The sequence below is a fragment of the Rhodnius prolixus genome, unplaced genomic scaffold (genome assembly GCF_049639745.1).
Source record: "Rhodnius prolixus isolate KJV_2025 unplaced genomic scaffold, Rpr scaffold_2, whole genome shotgun sequence".
NCBI lineage: Eukaryota > Metazoa > Arthropoda > Insecta > Hemiptera > Reduviidae > Rhodnius > Rhodnius prolixus.
In genome coordinates, this window is record NW_027411592.1 from 915,337 (window position 1) to 928,568 (window position 13,232).

Genomic DNA, 13,232 nt, shown 5'->3' on the forward strand with positions numbered 1-13,232 from the left:
TTCATATCTTTGTTCCAACCAGATCAAAGCCCTCTGAATCGCAAGCAACTCAGCCTGATTATTAGAGCAAAATTCGGCCAGCCTAAATTTCTCCTGATGTACAATGTCACCCTGCCCGTTGTACACTACGAAAGCACAACCTACACCTCCCTCAATCTTGCTCCCATCAGTGTAGACGTTGTATGTTGGGCACACCTTCTGAGATGTTCCTAAAGAGACCAGACCCGGATGAAGCCAGTCCCTGATGGGCACAGGACGCTCTAACTCCACATTCTCAAAATGTGTTTCCTCCATGTTAAAACAAGCGATGTTTCTTTCATATAAAGCAACCCTCTCTTTTGCTTTGAGGTAAACAGGAACTACATTAGCTATAACACAAGCCGCTTCATAGGAAATAGTTCTATAACCTTTAATTACACGAATAGCAATTAATCTTTGTACCGAACACAACTTCTTCCTGTTATAGCCAACTTCCAGAGCCTCAATCCAAGCAGGAACAGCGTACAGTAAAAGTGGAAGTATAGCACCTGAATAAATTATCTGCAGAGCGTCACATCCTATACCCCAATACACCTTTGCAGTCCTGGAAAGACGATGTATCAGTTGAGTACATCTTGTTTTTATATTTTCTATATGGCAGTTCCATTTAAATTTCCCATCAAAAATAACACCAAGGTATTTCAATTCCGAAACCTGTTCCAACCTTTCATTATTTAAGAAAACTGACATACGGTGCTTTATCTTCTTTCTACTTACCAAAAGAACTTTAGATTTAAAAGGATTGAATCTCATTTTGTTTACACCAGCCCAATTCTGGACCTCATGTAAGATCAAATTGGCCTCCATTTCCAGTTCAATTGCTGTCTTGGCTCTTATCAATATCATTAAGTCATCCGCAAAAGCTATTAACCTGATGTTTGAGTCGGTGTGCAGTCTCAGCAAAGAGTCGTAGAGTAATATCCAAAATCCGGGACCACAACAGGACCCTTGAGGACATCCCTTCGAGTATTTCCTTGTTACAAATATGTTATTATACGCCAGAATCCCAAATCTTTCTGTGAAATAGCTTCTCGTTAACTTGTAAAGATTAGCTGGACAATTAAAACCTCTCATTTGGCCCAATATAGCTGGCCACCATGCAGCGTCAAATGCCCCTTGGACATCTAACGAAATTAGTATCACTTCTTCCTTCCTACTTAGACTTTTCAATACAAAATCCTTAACTGCCATTATAGCATCAGTGGCACCTCTCTGCGGAACAAATCCAAATTGATCAGAGCTTATAAGCTCTTTATAGTTGACAAAGTGCATCACTCTATTTATCAATAATTTTTCCAAAATCTTCCCCCCTGTTGGCAGAAGACTTATTGGTCTAAATTTAGACAAATCCATAGAAGACTCTTTGCCTGGCTTAACTATTGGAATAATTTTAGAAATCTTCCAAACAGAAGGAAAAATACCTCTATGCAGGCATTCATTATACATTGCAGTGCAAAACAATGGAAGAATTTGCACAAGATTATAGAATATTTTGGAATTAATGCCATCTAATCCAGGAGCTTTTTTAGCATTCATGTTTCCAGCAACACTAAGAATCTCATCGGTAGAGAATGGTATATCATTTGGTGTATTTAACAGTTTATCAGCGTGTATCCTTTTCTGAATATGAATAGGATCATCATTTTGAACATCATCCTGAACTACAAATTTATCCATCATCAAACAAAGCGTCTCATGTAACCCTTTAGTAAATGTACCATCCTCTCTCTCAAGAGTTGTCAATATTTCAGCTCTCTTTAACTTCCCTGCTGCCGCTCTGTATACGTAATTCCAAGGTTGTGTCTTGTTGGTAAGATTGCAGTACTCTCTCCAGGATTCTATTTTCGATTTAACTAATAAATCAGTATAAAACTTCTTACTTTTGTAATACTCTAATTTCCTTTCCTCTCTTAACTGTTGATTTGTATATGTTCGCTGATATCTCCTTCTCTTAGCATTTGTTTCTTTTCTCAATTTCGTTAACTCACTATTCCACCATGGAATGGATCTTCTATCAACAGCTTTCTTACCTCCATATTTTGAAAAAGAGCCATCACAAATTGTAATCAAAACATTTTGAAAATCAGACACAAATACATCTAAATCACCACAGCTGATCACTTGTTCTGTCAATAATAAATCAAGGTTCAGAGGAAGTTCAAAAGTACATTGTGAACGATCCTCAAGTAATTTAGAAAAAATTTTATATACGTTATTATTGAAAATATTCCATTTAACATTCCTAGTGTCGTATTTAAATGTACTGTTGTTATTATTTGAAATATCTTTTTGAGATTCAACTATATTAAATAGTATATAATTATGATCAGAAAGACTGACCTGCGAACTGACGCACCAATCAGTAATGTGAGGTGTCATAGAATATGTGGCAACAGTTAAATCTATTTTACTTTCAGCTCTACTCGTTTGAAATGTCGGTATGGTTGTATTTTCATTCATAACAAGTAATTTTTTTGACGAAAAATAATAGTCTAAATCATTTCCTCTAGTATTAGTTATAACATCGTACCAGGCCTTAGATCTTGAGTTAGAATCCATACAGAGTAAACCTTTACTAATTCTATTATCTAATATATTGTCCAAAATTTTAAAATCGTCTTTTATATTACGGGTACGATCTAAGTACATACTAACTCCTGTAAAATGCAATTTATTATAAATTATTTCAATCGTTATTACATCTTCATTGGATAAATTTGAAATTAGAATTGCGTCAATATTTTTATTATTTATTATTATTGCCGCCCTTTTCCTATTTTCACCGTACTGATAAATTCTTAAACTATTTGGGAATCCGATAATCTTGTTATTACAGCAAACTGGTTCTTGAATGAATATTAAATCTATTTTATTTCTATTAATGAATTCAATTACATTTGCAGTAGCTTTATTTGACCTTTGCAAATTTATTTGTAAACACTTCAACATAACTCTGATTGTGTTTGAGTCCATATTACTTGTCATTATTGAATGTTATTACTTCAATCAACATTATATTCAATATTTTTACAGCGAGCTTTAATTCTATCTAGAAAACTAGGGCAAAGCTTACTCATTGAACAATGATTTGTGTTATAATTTAGTGCATTTCTGTTAGTGTATTTATTGTGATTAACGCAGTTAGTACAAGTAAAGTTTTCCTGTTTAACCTGACAGTCTCTGTGAGAGTGGTTTTCTGAACAATTGGAGCACGTCAATTCATTTTTACAATCTCGCGAGTGATGTCCATAACGACAACAATTAAAACATCGTAATACGGATACATGGTCCCGAGCCCTACATAAGCTCCACATTAATTTTACACCAGAATCAAGAATCTTCTTCCTTAAGGTAGGACTTACTTCTATAACCATATGTCTTTTATGTATTCTCTTTAATTCGAGTAAGTGCACCACAGACACATCAGCATTTTCTCCAAAAACATCAGAATTTTGTTGCTGAATAAGTGTAAGAGCATTATCTTTGTTTACCTCTTCTGGAATATTATACAGAATCAATCTAGGTTTTAGTTTTTTAGATATCTGTGCGTTTGCCACATCTCCTAACTTATTATTAATTTCCGCACAAATCTTAATAATATCTTCTTTATTATGAGACTCTATCAATACTCTACCATTTGAAATAGATTTGAAATTTTTAATACCAACCTTTAAAGAGCTCGGATTAACTTTACTCTTTATTAAAGCTTTCATATTTTCTGATGTTGTTTCTTTTGATTGTGACTTAATTACCATCTTAAAACTAGGTTTAGTATTAATGTCCTCTAGTAATTTACCTGATATTGGTTTTGACGCGGCCATTGCATACGTCATCACCTCTGCTCCATTCTTTGGCTCTTCTCGTAAAATCGTCACGCTCTTTTCTTTTTGCTCTTTTAGCTCCTCTATTTCCTTATGCAACTTAGAAAACACCTTATTTAACTCACTTATAGCTTGAAGTATATCATGTTTAAGGTCGTTTCGTAAATTACCACTAACTTTCGTAACATTTTTCAATAATTTAATCGCGCCTTGAAAAGACACCTCTTCTGCTTCCGCCATGTTTTTTCAAACCCGTGGGAGTCCAGTATGCTAACCTCTTAGCATACGTGGGTTAGGTTGGGTTGGGTTGGGTTGGGTTAGGTTAGGTTGGGTTAGGTTAGATTAGGTTGGGTTAGGTTAGGTTAGGTTAGGTTGGGTTAGGTTAGGTTGGGTTAGGTTGGGTTAGGTTAGATTAGGTTTTGGTTAGGTTAGGTTAGGTTAGGTTGGGTTGGGTTGGGTTAGATAGGTTGGGTTAGGTTAGGTTGGGTTAGGTTAGGTTGGGTTAGGTTAGGTTAGGTTAGGTTGGGTTAGGTTAGGTTGGGTTAGGTTAGGTTAGGTTAGGTTGGGTTGGGTTGGGTTAGATAGGTTGGGTTAGGTTAGGTTGGGTTGGGTTAGGTTAGGTTGGGTTAGGTTAGGTTAGGTTAGGTTAGGTTAGGTTGGGTTAGGTTAGGTTGGGTTAGGTTAGATTGGGTTAGGTTAGGTTAGGTTGGGTTAGGTTAGGTTGGGTTAGGTTAGGTTAGGTTAGGTTAGGTTAGATTAGGTTGGGTTAGGTTAGGTTAGGTTAGGTTAGGTTGGGTTAGGTTAGATTGGGTTAGGTTAGGTTAGGTTAGGAAAGGTTAGGAACGGGGAGTTTAAGAGATATTTGAAGGTTAAGTTTTGATACTTTCAAACTCAACCAAACTTTAACTCTCAATATCTCTCTTCCTATTAATCAGATTATTACGATATTTTACACAATTATGCACACTACTATTCTCTAAATGCTGGTAATATATAAACCAAAACGAACCAGTAGTTTACGACATATTTGCCTTTATAATTTTTATAGTTTTAAACTCAACCAAATTTTAACTCTTAATATCTCTTTTCCTGCTAATCAGACTATTACGAAGTTTTTGTCACGTATATAGGAGATAATTTTTCTCTACAATTAGGCAAAGAAATCATTAATATCCGAACAATATGAAGAGAGATATGATGGTTTGAAATTTGAACCCTATACAAAACCTCCAAACTTAAACCTTATATGTCTCGTTAACTATTATCAGTAGATCATTGCCATTTTTGTCAATTAAAGAGAAAACGTTTCTCTACAATTGGGCTAAGAAATCTTTAAAATCGAACAATATAAAAAGAGATAGGAACGTTTGAAATTTGAACCCTATGCAAAACCACAAAAATTTAAGCTTTTACTCGTATATCTCAATAACTATTATCACTACAACATTGCTATTTATATCAGTTATAGAGAAAATAATTGTCTACAATTAGGTATAGAATTCATTAAAATCTGTACAACACGAAGAGAGATATAAAGGTTAGAAATTTGAAACCTATCCAAAACCTCCAAAATTTAAGATAAGTAATGAGATATAGAAGGTATATCTCATATATATATTATCGCTAGAACATTGCAATTTATACCAGATTATAAAGAAAACTCTTCTCTAGAATTGGGTACAGAAATCATTAAAATCTGAACAATATGAAGAGAGATATAAATTTGAACAACATGCAAAACCTTCAAACTTTAAGCTGCTATAACTCGTCAACTATCACTGGAACATTGCAATTTGAACAGTACTCAATATTCAAGTGAATATTAGAAATATAGTTCTAATTCTAATAGTACTAACAGTGTTTTCTTCAGAAGTATGTATATTATGTCATATTCGAGTGGTAAACAATCGAACCAAACCTATAACCCTTAGTGGAAGGTTATTATTATTACTATCAACTGACGGTTCTGGTTCCCCTTGGCTTCGCACCCTGAACCCAATAGCTGTGGTACTAGTCAGCTCCCAACTATCCAGTTAAGTTAGAGAGCACTTATTCTGAACATTCTAAAACTGGTAAGATAGATTACACATGTACTCGAATAACGGCAGATCTGGGATAATTGTAACGCCCTGGACTACTTCTTAATTAGCCGCAAGCCATCATTAACATTAGACCTTCGAGCTAGACAGCGGGTCGTCCTAGTTCAGTGTCAGGCACTAATTACCGCTAGTTCAAGTCTTCATTCCTTATGTCCAGTTAGCTTGCAAACTCCTTCACGATTGTCTATAATTCTCGGATCTAGAGGTTTTTTGGCTAGACAAATAGAACGAACAATAGTTCAAGCAGAAGTGTTGTTCACTTTGACCGTGTAGAGATTACATAACTTCGACAGTCTCATAGCTGCACGAATTATTCTAATATCATTTCTTAATGGCGGTAAGTGGAAGAACATGGCAATTTGGTGGATTTCGAAATGAATTAAGTAGGCAGCTTTTACTTAATTGCGGTAAATGAAATATGTGCCTTCTGCAACAGGTTTGTGATCATAAACGTCAGCAAGTTGAGCTCTTAACAGACCAGGAGATCAGCAACACAAATTTGGGCGAATGTTTTAGTCTACATTGAGACGGAAAGAAAAAAAAACTGGCCATTAAGTTGGACGATTGATTTTATTTTTATGTTTTCGTTTCTCCTAATTAGTTCCATTATTTTGCTCCTTTTGTTCAGACAGGTTTGATGTCTTTTAAGGTTCAGGTTTGTATTAGTGTATAATTACGGTGACCATTATTTTTGTATCAAAAAACAGGACAAGGAGCCAAAAAAAACCTATAAAAAATATTAATACGTTTATTAACACGAGATCGGTTATTCCAAAACAATGGCCATATAATATGGTATAGGTTAGTTTAGTTATTAGTTTTTACATGATGTTTAGCGATGATGTATACACTAGTCGACTAGTCTACTCTATCGGTAAAACAGATTGTGTTTTACGCTAAAGGTTCGTCCAAAGTTAATGTACACAGAATTTTTTTTTCTAAACTATTACTTGCGAACTTAATTTATACTATATTTTTACATTCAAAAATTAAATTTGAGTATAATTTAAATTTCATTGAAAAACAGTACAAATAAATAAAAAACAGGTCATTTATACTTAAAAAAAGAAAAAGGACAGCGCCTTAAAAAACAGTACTGTCCTGCCAAAAACAGTACGAATGGTCACCGTATGTATAATGCATAACCTTGATGAATAAGCTGGATGCTGAAAGTGATATTTTCGCCAACACTAAGTTACCTAAAGTCCAGTAATAGAAATTCGAGTGTTCCCAGAAAGTCTTAGTTCTCTGCAGGAACATGTGTGATTATTAGCTAACATTCCAGCCAATATGGAATATTGCACTTATAACGCCAGCAAGGCATACGTCATGCCAAGCCTGCCAACAGTGTGTGTTATTTCTTCAGCAGAGGATGGAACAGTGTTGCAAACTTCCAACATTAATTACATACATACAAAAGTTTCGCTTTACGGACAGTCTGTCTGTCTGCCAGTCAGTAAGTTTACATAACCCTACATTAGCTATTGTTAGTATTATTTCACTAGTTGATTGCAAATTTCTTTATATACGTGAAATCCAATGTAATGATGTTGCAAACCTGATGAGGAGTGCCTTCTTAGCCAGAGAGATGTGACAAGGATAGAGGAGATGTCGCGTTTTCCTCAATCAAAAATCTTCTCGTTTTCTGCACTCTCGCCCAATTGGTAGAAAATACAGACTTTTCTCATTTCCCTTTTTAAATACTTCAGATTAATTACTTGATTTTATCCCATCGTAACGCGCATGTTTTTAATTTTTTGCAGCCCGGCTTCACATTTTTATCCAATATCAGTAAGTACGACAGAGACATAGTAGGGTGCGTTCCACTAAGCGCTCACAACGACCGCGGTTTTGCCCGTTCCACTTGCTTGCAAGCGTTACAATTGAAAACCCAAGTGGAATTGACTATGGGGCGTTTTAACCGTTCATTTAAACATTACAAATGGCGACCTCGAAAATAAGTCAGAAGTTTGAAGAGGTTATATTTTTAATTTTTACCCCGTTTATATGCAGTTATATATTTTTTTTTTTTTTGGGCGCATCAACAGCTAAGGTTATTAGCGCCTATATGCAGTTATAATAAACTTTATTAATTATTGGTAAAGTTGACTTATTTTAAAAATATATAATTATATAATTCAATTTTTATATTATATTTTCGTTAAGTATCTATAAATTTTACGTTTAAATAAAATTAAAATGTTTTTTGTGGCAACAGTAGGATATTTATTGATGCAACGTAATAATGCTTTAGAAAGTTCTTCATCTAGTAGTTCCGATGAAAAGTGGAATGTAATTTTACAAAATCGCAATGGTGAAAAGCGAAAACTTAAGCCACGTATTATTAACTATCGAAGTGTAACTGGTCGTTATTCAGTGATTTAGTATGTAAAGGGATAAGTAATTTTTCAATTTTATTTTTTTTTTTAGACTTTCGAGAAACACATTCTATTATTTACATGAGATAATACTTTCATTTACCTGAGATAATTTTTTTGGTCGCCATCTTTGCTTTTAAAATTTGCGCCAAATTTCTGAACGCCTACTTCGACCCTGCTCTTAAGGTGAGGGGGCGTTGTGAGCTTCGCGTGAGCGAAAATAATGACGTCATTAGTGACGTTTTCGCCACGACCACAACGACCGCGGTCGTCATGTGGAATGGTTGAAGTGTTTGTAACCTTGTGTAACCTTTTCCAGGAGGTTATCCTCAAAGAGGTGCTAAAAGTAATACTCTTAGATCTGCACAGGATATCTACAGAGCGAGTTTGCACCAAACGAACTAGAGCAAAGTATTGGTGCTCGTTTGGTGTAAGTTGTTCTTAGAACGTACTTGATGCACAAGCAGATCATTTTCATGTTCTCTATTCTTCATTAAACAGCCTGGTCTTTGGACAGGGTTACTGCGAGACCTCCAGATTTCTTGTCCAGATAAAGGTTGGTCGCATCTTCCTATTCAGTTTTGACATTATCACCTTGCCGTTCGTAATCTTGGAATATTTGTCCAGTGTTGGTCGATCAGCTACTTGCTTCCTGGCCAGTTGTCGGGCTATTCCATCCTCGAAGCTAGCAGATATTATTACTGGCTAACTGTTGCGCAACGGAAGCATTTTAACTAGATAGTACGATTTTTTGTTTATTGTTTTCTTTATTTTTTAAACTATACTTGAATAAAAACTTTCCAAGACTAAGTAATATAGTTCCAGTAAATTATTAAGAATATGCAAAAGGAGGGTTTATTTACGAGCAGAAAGAGAAAGGAGTGCTTTGTGAATGGCGACCCACAGAATTGGGTCATCCACAGCTGTATATGTCAGATCGCCTGCAGACCTCACCAACGCCAAGAGTAAATGTTAAGAGTTCTATGTTCGTGCAGCACATTAAGGACGGCAATAGGGTTACAATGGTCATTATATTTACTGCAAACGCGCAAAATTTAGAAAGTGCTTTACAAACATTTTTTTGTTTTTGTTTTAAGCAATGCTCAGAGAGCTTTCTTCCTTCCTAACATTTATTTACTTTATCTAGCAAGACCATCAGCAACGAGAAAACAATGACGAAAGAAAAAAACAGAATGTTCGTAACCATGGAGTTTGATGCCGAAATCGCATTTTGAAGGATCTGTGATAGCTTGCACGATGAGAATTTAGTAAGACAGAGTCGTGTGGCGAGCCTCCATTACCGTGGATCCTTCCGCTGCCTAGAAACAGGAAGTAATGTTCACTAGAAGCCCAAAAACCTAAAAATGACAGGAAGCTGAAACTTGAGATTTCGATTTGGTTCCACTTTACTCCATAATGACTTTAATCATGTTCGTCACGATGAGAGCTTTTTGAAAGAGTTGAAGAAAACTTCTTCGACCCTTAACTCACAGAATTGTTCTGTATTTTGAGATTTGCTCTTAAAAGGCTTCTCCGATTTTCACTAAACCCTCTATACATACAAGTAGTTCTAAGTCTTTTTTTAAAGACACATTTCTCTAAAAATTCGTGAAAATGAATTGGGGACTAGATAAGATCCCTAAATAGTGGCATTCCAGTGCAATACGTACGCAAATTACGTATTAATTAAATAAGAAATAAAAGTGTAACTGATTGTTTGTAACGTCTAAGTCAGAATCTCGGCATTTGTATCTTGACAGAATATCGAGTGGGTGTTTGCATCAGATTTTTGGGGCGGCAGAACAACATTATGTCAGCTTTCCATACTCCTGGTATTTAGACTTTGTGTACCAAGATTTTTTGAAAAGATTATTATTTACTCGTTTTTTCGGAGTTATTTGGAGAATGCACTCTTTCAGTCAGGATTCCCACACCGAGATCCCAGTTCGAATCCAGTTGCCTGCCTTCAGACTTTCTCTTCTGAGGAGCTTCTTACCGCTTAGTGACTAGCCTTTGGACAGTTTGACGAGAGAACACTGTTCAGAGGGCAGTAGTGAGTTGAAGAAAGCTTTGGGCCCAAATGATCTCAGATGTTTATGCGCCTTAGATAATAATAAAACAAGAATGCATTCATTAAATAAATAAAACACTCCACCACGGTTACATCCCATCACTTCATTTTACTTAACGGGAAAGTTAACGTCACCGCTGAATCTCCTTATTTCTCAGTGTGACGGACCTACATGTGCACAATGCGACCAGAACAATTTATTTCCGGTTAAATCCTAAATTAGTAAATTCGCGTGACTACAATACTTCCCTAGTTTGTGCATCGAAACAAAGCAATAAAATACATTATCGAATACTTGTCTTAATGTTTACTAAATAGTTTAAAAAAAAATATACAGTAACGGAATGTTCATCAAAGTTAGGGATTGGAGGTATCCGTGGACCAGGTTATGTTGCAATCTTTTAGCGAATGTAAACATTTCTAATGGAATCAATTCATTTATTAAATTCATTGCTTTTATCTTAGAATTAAAATAGTTGATTAGTAAAAATTTGTTTTATTTTTAAAGTTCATTTTAGCTTTATTACAGAACTAACTAGGTGCTAACACTAGATTTTAATGATTTAGAGATTCAAATTAATTACCTGTTATTATGGGACATGTCAGAAAGGTGACCAGCTGTTCTAAACCATTATGAAGTAGGTGAAAGGGCTTGACACAAGCGATTCATGAAATCACATAACACATAGAATTCACGTCTATTCAGATACAATTAATATTGTTTATTCATAGAAGGAAATGTTAAAACATTCACAGTGATTGGAAATCCACTAGTCAGCGAACGGCTATAACTAGAGAGCGTTGGTCTCGCGTCAGGACTGTGACCAGGTGAAAGACTGGTTGTTCTGAGCGTAAAGTGGAACTCCTGCTGATCGTGGTGGGGAGTCCAGGTAAGGGCCGCTCTCTCCAGACAGACTCTTTGACTGCAGTCTGTCGGTGAATACGAATCGGTTGGGGTGCACACCGACGAACTTACTCTTAAGACTCTTTAACAAACGATGAAGGTGCTCAAGCAGGAAGCTACTTGCACGTGTGAACTTACACGTGTTTGACCTATTTTCAGGTCCTGAACATCCTGTATCTCGCCACCAATTGTACCTAATATTTTGATATTTTTCTAAATTATGTAGTTAGTGTTGTTAGTTATACACATATATTCTTTATTCATGTTTAATTGTTAGAGAAAATATCTGTGCCAACAAAGTTTGCATGCCGAAGTGAAATGAACTCTGTCCTTGTATACTCACCATTCGCACACGACATATCTGAGTTTGAGTGATAGTGTCGAGTCATTTGGGAAGAATTTGTCGAGAAGATGAAACCGACTGATTGGCGACAAGGGTGATGGTAAATGTTAGAATTTTGCAGGTTCGTGAAATCGATTAGGAAGTAAACTGACGCTATTACGGATTCGACCGAGTTTACGTTTGTTGGTATTTTAAATGCTCCGCCGATTGAGAATCCTGCCGACTGTGAAATACGCGCTTTGATTCCTTTTTTTTAAACTAAAGTGTAAAAAGCGGCGTGTGATAAGTGAAGCTATTGGAGAAAACATTATGATCATTGAAATGGTTAGAGCTTTTAAAGTTGGCCACACCAATGTTCATGATGTGGAACGAACTGGGCGACCATTACTAAACATTTAGTGCAGAAGGTTGACGGAAAAGTGATAGAGACTATCACCTGTTTCTGCATTTGAAGAAGCGTCTGTTGCTCAGCGCCTTGACCGTGTTGCAGTGGTTATCAAATCAGACGGCAGTCTTTTAAGAGGACAGGATTCAAAAACTGTACGATACGATAAATGCCGTAATATTAGTGGCAGTTGTGTAGAGAAGTAGATTAAGGAACCAGGCTTTCATGTAAAAATAAAATTGTTAAGAAAAGTATATTTGTTTTCTTTTGTTTCAAAACGTTAAAAACACCACCCACCCAAAATATTATGGTTTTTTTTATTTTTAAAGCAGTTTTCAAAAAATTGCAAAAAACAAAAAGATTCGTAAAAATCTACTACATCTCCATTCAGTCCAATTTGGCCGAAATGTTTCAAGTTCGGATGGAACTCTATTACTTAAATATTAAAATTTTATGATTCTGCAATATGAGTTCTGAGGGATTCTCCCACGACGACCAATTTTTTGAAATCGGTGCAAATGCATTCCTGTTGCATACAAAAACTAAAAGGTAATAATAATCTTTTTAGCAATTAGCAAAACGGTGCACTGCGAGAACTGAGCGGACAAACTTCACGAGAGAAGGGAGAACGTTTACTCCAAATGCATTTCCTTTAATAAAGAACAATTTAAAGATCGATTCGGCGTCCGGGAACTCGAAGCACAAGGTCTGGGGCTTTGGCTGCAGAGGTGTTGTAGACCTCCGATTTCTCTCCACGTTAGATATTCTCCCAGACGATCTGGCACCCAAGATGAGAATTTTATACTAATTACACACTGGTATGTTGTCTCAAATGTTTACAGCGGCTGCCTATAGAAATAACTTCAAGGATTGGAAGAAAACACTACTTTTCAACTTGACTTTATTTTTGACTTTGTTTTTGATCGCTATTATTGTTACATTAATATTTAAATTGACCAAATATTTGAACAACATTCAATTAACACAGTGTTACCCTGAGGCAGTGACAAGTAACTGAACATAGTTAAGCAGCCTCAGTTGACGGCCATTGTATCGGCTGCAGATCTCTTGAGTAACTCATCAAAATAAAAAAAGGTTTGGTCATTTCCCAGTTACTCCACTTCAATTGATTTGAATAAAAACCACTATTGCTTTAAAACACATAGTTATGTGCCAGGTCTGTTGTAAGATC

General features: G+C 35.7%; 2 protein-coding genes across 5 annotated transcripts in view; one reads left to right on the forward strand and one right to left on the reverse strand.

Annotated features, from left to right (window-relative positions):
• LOC141448683 (pancreatic triacylglycerol lipase-like) overlaps window positions 1-11,231 on the reverse strand; it is a 41,499-nt gene extending 30,268 nt beyond the window's left edge. The window contains exon 1 of the mRNA XM_074117202.1: window positions 10,993-11,231. The gene's annotated coding sequence lies outside the window, so the exon portion shown is untranslated. The remainder of the gene's footprint in view (window positions 1-10,992) is intronic.
• The window catches only part of LOC141448687 (facilitated trehalose transporter Tret1-like), a 34,060-nt gene continuing 24,079 nt past the window's right edge, over window positions 3,252-13,232 (forward strand). For 2 of the 4 annotated variants that reach the window (XM_074117214.1, XM_074117215.1), the window contains exon 1: window positions 3,252-3,390. The gene's annotated coding sequence lies outside the window, so the exon portion shown is untranslated. The remainder of the gene's footprint in view (window positions 3,391-13,232) is intronic. The other 2 variants (XM_074117213.1, XM_074117216.1) reach the window with 2 other exon arrangements.